The sequence below is a fragment of the Rhipicephalus microplus genome, chromosome 5 (assembly GCF_043290135.1).
Source record: "Rhipicephalus microplus isolate Deutch F79 chromosome 5, USDA_Rmic, whole genome shotgun sequence".
In the NCBI taxonomy this organism is placed as follows: Eukaryota; Metazoa; Arthropoda; class Arachnida; order Ixodida; family Ixodidae; genus Rhipicephalus; species Rhipicephalus microplus.
The window spans coordinates 64,958,553-64,964,552 of NC_134704.1; the positions used below are offsets into that span (position 1 = coordinate 64,958,553).

The 6,000-nt window shown below is 44.5% G+C and overlaps 1 protein-coding gene across 4 annotated transcripts in view; it reads right to left on the reverse strand.

The window, feature by feature from the left end:
* The window catches only part of LOC119174446 (venom serine carboxypeptidase), a 103,519-nt gene extending 100,002 nt beyond the window's left edge, over window positions 1-3,517 (reverse strand). For 3 of the 4 annotated variants that reach the window (XM_075895627.1, XM_075895628.1, XM_037425342.2), the window contains exon 1: window positions 3,414-3,517. The gene's annotated coding sequence lies outside the window, so the exon portion shown is untranslated. Of the gene's footprint in view, window positions 1-3,230; window positions 3,383-3,413 lie in introns of those variants that run through there. The other variant, XM_037425343.2, reaches the window with a different exon arrangement.
* Window positions 3,518-6,000: the final 2,483 nt, after the last annotated feature.

Sequence of the window (6,000 nt, forward strand, 5' to 3'; positions counted from 1 at the left end):
CCCAAAACAACCATATGATTACGAGAGATGCCGTAGTTGAGGGCTCCAGAAATTTCAACCACCTGGGGTTAAAGTCTTTAACGTGCACCCGTATCTGAGTACACGGGCATGCAACATTTCCACCTCTTTTGTTGATCCGTTGTATCCCGTTGTTTGTCTCTTATTAATGTCAGGTAAACGTTCTAGCGAGCGCAGCATACATGAAGCGATGGTGCTTGCCCCTGGTTCCAACCGTTTCCTTGTGCGCTTGCTTTCTTTTGTGCGAGCGTGGGCGTGTGTGTTCGTCCGAGCGTCTTGAGCAAGCGATTGTTCTTCCATTTCGACGGGGCCAATCCATCCAACCGCAGCAACATCCAACAGCTGTGCCGAACGGCACTACAATGAAGGGGGAGAGGACGCTTTCAAGACAGCAAAGAGATGAGGAGGAGTAAGAGGAGGAGAAGTGCGATGGCCGTTGCATGCCAGCCCCGGGGCCGATGCTTTCGAAACCGAGCGGTTTTTTTTTTTTCGAGAGAATAACAAGTTTTTCTAATAACAACACGTTTCTTCAACTCCGTACTGGGAAACAACAGCCTCGAGAATGATGAAAAAATAAATAAATAAACAATAAAGCGGTGGAAAGGCCCACATCTCGATGTTTTTTGTCTCGGAAAGTAGACGGCATTCTGTAGCAGCTGATCCCTCGTTTTAGTGAACTTGCGAAGAGAGTGCGGCGCATGAATGTTTTAACAAAAAAGATGAATTGTTCGCCGAAAAAAAACAACAACAATCAAACAGGCAAGTGCAATAGAAAGAAGGCGTCTGCGTTTGAAGCTTTGTATGTATTGTGGCGCAATGGGCGGGCTATAGAAAGAGAGTTATTCGTGTTTATTCTCGCTTTTTCTGATAGACTGCGTGGCCATGTCGATCACTCATCAAACAATCGTTGCAGGCTTGCTTCGCGCAGTTGTCAGCGTGGTTCGGTATGATGAAATTCTCGCCCAAGCGGAGAACAGCATCAAAGAATATCCAGGTTGGGAATATTATTAAAAATGCAAGAATGTGCGTGGCATCGTTAGGGTTCAATGTACTTTGCGAATGTACGTGTGCTGCGCGCACGTATAAAAACAAAATAAATGAGAACTGAGACACAGTTTTATCTGAACGAGGGACTTCAGGGTAGCACTGCAGTTTTCTTTGCGGCATTGCCAGCTTTCCTTGCTTGTACTTTTTCGGCACTCTAGTGTTTGGGTCTTACAGTTTGAATGCATTCCAGTGGCGTATAATTTAGCTCCGTGCATCAGCCTCATTTAAAAATTGAAAAGCAGAAGAAAGGGGAATCAGAACAAAATGAATGAATATCACATTAATAGTGGTTGATAATCACATTTCAAAGAAGAGTCGCCCTTCTAGTGACAGAACCTTTTACAATATACGCAAACAACATCACTTCTGAGCCGGATGGCACCTAATCGCTGGTTTTTATTTCACAGCACGTCAGCTTGCTCACATTCATATGTATTTTCTCGTTAGATAAAACAAACTAGAATAATTTGTAAGACCGCGCGCCAATGTGTCCGCACTACTAATATTAAAGACGGCCGTGCCTCTGAATACGCCGAGACCCCGTATGCTCGAAAGAACGTGCTGTGCACTATCAAAAGACGCTCGTTCATCTATGTACGCAGCAAAATCTATTTATGAAGCTTTAGAAACATGTGCTTTTTCGGTCAGCTCCTAGATTGAATGAAGACAAAACTGTTTACGGCCTGAAGGTATACCAAGCGACATTTTTCCTCGTTACTCTTGCTGAGCCTTCTCCTACACCTCGAAACACGTTGTGTTTGACTATCACTGCTATTGCTCAGAGTCTGTACCGTAGGCAGACCTGCGTTTGCAAAGCACATCGACCTCGGATCTGCGTCGCCAACTTGGATCGTAATAAGGTACTGGCTGTGCGCTACGCTACATGAAGGACTTCCGCTGCTCGTTACTATAAGGACTAGAGGATCTTAGCGGAACAGTAATAACAACTTCTGAAAGTGTGTACGTGCGGGCTTGCATGTGTTTATGTGTTATAATGTGTGATCATTGCGTGTGCCATCCGGCACCTAGGCTAGCGATTCCGTTGATAAACCCGGCTAAGACACTCGGAGTTATTGCTAAGGGAAGGATAAAGATTCAAAGGAGTACACAAAAATGTACTTTTAAGTGAGCCGTGCCACCAGCACTTACCAGCTCACGCCAGTCTATTCGATTTGTAGTCCATCACATCAACCCCTTCATCTCGTTGCCGCTGGTGCGTAAATAAATAAAGATTTATTGCTCTATATCCCTATCAACCGTACTGGTAATGTGAAAAGCGTAATGCGCTCAGCCTAGAGACAGTTACGTTGGTGAGTGCACTGCTACATCCCCATTATTGCCCCTATTCGCTCACGCTATGGCTGGGTAGCAAGCCATTTGCTAATATATGGTTAACCTTCCGGACTTCATCTCCACCTTTCTCTCTTTCTAAATAAATAGATAAAGGCGCCCGGTTGCTAATGAGGTAGACCACTCCCAAACGAAAGGCTTTGAGCATGTGTGTTGCGTAATTCACAATCGACGATTAACAGCCCGCAAATAAAACATGGACGAGGAAGCTGCGCCCTTTGTTTTTCTACCGATGTCACTCGTTCACTACGATTAAAAAACAATCAGCCAACCAGCAAGCCCTAACGAAGCTGGTGTATGAGCAGGGTAGCATGTGTACTACAACGTATGAACATGCGTTCGTGCAGGCTAAAATTTCTGCTTTTCAATAAATAGCTCTCTCTCTTTCTCTCTCTCGTTCGTGCAAAACATTATGAACGCTTCCCAACTACATTTTCGTGGAGTATCGAAACTAAAGCTGTAGTTATCGATAAAACGCTTTGTTCCTGCGTTGTCAACTCGGAGGGTACATTGCGCACTTGTAAGGGGGAAAAACAGAAAACGAAAATAAAGCAACTTTCTGTGCACAGAACCCTAGTGGTAGTTATTACAGAACAGTCGCCTTGAATCCAGTTGAACCCTCTTGAGTTTCCCGAGCCCACTAACCGTATATTTAAAGAAACACGAAAGTCGCTTTCTAGACATTTTCGATTGAATCCATTCTCTTTGCTGTCGACAAACGCCTGGATGCATTGACTTCCTCCACACAGTGAATATAATTCAGGCTACGGCACTCAGCAGAAATCGGGTAACCAATAAATGCAATTCAGACTTACGGCTGTCGCTACATAAAAGTAGGTATGTTTAAAAATGCCCACGAATCATCCTTAGAAGAAGGTTTTGCAAATGTCCGCAAGCTGTATCAGTTATCACATTGCAGTTCAATCGCTCTTCCAATACAAATGATAACTGTAGAAGAGGAGCATTCGGTAACGCAGGAAAAATAACGCCGTACTCACCTCTATCGCGCCTGACCTTTCTGTGAAGGTGAAAGTGGAGCGACATGTTCGCCCGCTGCCAGCAGCGAGAGTGCGCAGATTATGGAAAAAAAGAAAAAAAAATCAACACATTCTGAAGATTGCACCGCCACCGCTACACGCAGACTTCCCCATTCCCATTGCACAGCTGCCACTACTCACCTCTCGGCAAAGGCGCCCTCTATATGCTTATTGTGGAGCAGCAGCTGCGTCGCTTATACTTCGGGTAACGTAAACGCACTGGCGAATGCGCATGCTTCACAGTTATGTGAATTTGACTATAATTTCTTTTATTTTCGTGTATGTATTGGCGAATATGGCTGTGCTATTCTGGTGGAGGCTGTGACGAAGTAGATTACGTTGCTGAACTTAGGCATGATCAGAAACTGCTATTCCGAGGTATCTCTTTCGACATCAAACGCCACCGTGAAAACCAGTATAGTGCGATCTCTCGCCAAAATGTAAGCAAGGTTTTAGACAGCTTCTTTTGCGCTGTTCTCGAATGTGGTATATTTTTATTACATTCGCCGCATTACCTTCCTCATTTCCTTGTTGCAGTCTCCCACATTGTAACCCTGGTACTAGTGCCACTTCGCAATTCGCTAGTGTGAATTCAGCATTTCAAAATCGTAAACATCTCTGAATATTTAGATGCTCCGTCCGCCTCGGTGGATCAGTGGATAGGGTGCTCAGCCACTGACGCGATGGTCGTGGTTTCGATCCTGGCCCCGGCAGTCATATTTCGATAGAGACGAAGTGATATAGGCCCGTGTACTGCGCCATGTCAGTGCACATTAAAGAACACCAGGCGGTCGAAATTTCAGCAGCCCTCTACTGCGGTGTGTCTCATAATGATATCGTGGTTTTCGGACGTAAAAACCCACGTAGGAATATTGAGATGCTCTGCACAATGTTTCTTCGCGCGAGTGACAAATTCTCACGTGTGCTTACACGTTACTAGCGAACACGCTCAAGGACAACAGGGATAGAGACAGAACAACCACTATACTTCGACCGATTTTCAATCGACATGAACGACAATGAATAGCATTTCACTGGGCACACACAGGTACCGCGTCACAGACAAAACATTCACAAAAGGAATTTCACCACCACCTACCATTAATACGTGGTGTTTAGTTGCACAGATAGTCCAATTCTTTTTTCGACAATGCGATGGATAGAGTGCTGATACATGCGCCACCCGCACTGTGAATTTCGAGAGCCCCTACTTTTCCTTGTTGACCTTCAACATGCAGCACAAAAGTAGCGTTGTATGCGCGGATAAAACATTCGAGCTTATTGCAGTGCACCGCCAATAAACATTTCACTGCTGGTGATCTAGAAGGGGGTGGTTTATACTTAAGCAAGTCTTGACACGGATGAGAGGCGAAATTTGAAAAAAAAAGTGAAGATGGTGTTATTGATAACAGCGATTATTGTAAACTTTAACGTCTCGAAACCATCATATGACAAAGGTTGTTACTATCTTGCCACATGTTATATGATATAGATTGTTCTGCAGCATGGATTTTACACAGCTTTCTGTCACACTCACCTTCGAATATCCTCCCGCATAACGAAAGATAATGAAGATGCAGAAGCTCAATGGCAATCAGTGTTAATAGTAATGAATTACAACCAAGCACTGTGTCCTGATGAATGTTGATGATGTACACGATTTACGTGGAAGCCGCAAATTACTCCCTTCAGGCGGGAGGAACGCTGCTTGGGCAAAGCTCTCTCCACATCACCCCTCATGCTTAGCTTTCTATTTCCGAAGCAAAGACAGTATGAAGAGCAGCGTCGTGGTAGCGTTGGATTCCACACCTGTTTTCATTAGCAACTGACATGGTAAAGGGACACTAAAGTTAAACAATTAATCTGTTTACATTGAATAATTGTACTCTGCGAATTCATATGTCTATAATTTCAACATCATAGGTTCACCGGTAGAAAAGAAAATCAAGCTACACATTTTATTTTCAACATTTGCGCCAAAACCACCTCGCGTGTTGTCACGGATTCCAGACTGGTATACCCACATTTGGGTGATATCGGCACGAGCAAACTTACTGAAACTTAGTATGTTGAGTCCATGGCCCCTTCAGAGGATTATACACTCTATCTTTACTGATAAGGCACTACGTAGGGCCTAGTAGATAAGTCGAAACTTGTGCCGTCACTGCGTTTGATCCGGAAATTTCTGGGTGGCATCGCCACACGCGTTGCTTTTGCATATTTCCTCCCTTACGAAGCTTCTCCTGGTGGGAAGCGTTGCTATTCTTTAATTTCGAAAGACAAATTTGTATAAGGAAAAAATGGGGGCCTCTTCACAGTGGTGGTGCCCAACCTGAACGAACAGCACCACTGCGCGGCCTTCCTAGCGTACAGGTGAAGCTTAGTTAGCCTATATAGAAATAGCCAGGTAAGCCTTGATTGATTGATTGATATGTGGGGTTTAACGTCCCAAAACCACTATATGATTATAAGAGACGCCGTAGTGGAGGGCTCCGGAAATTTAGACCACCTGGGGTTCTTTAGCCAGGTAAGCCTACACATCGCCACA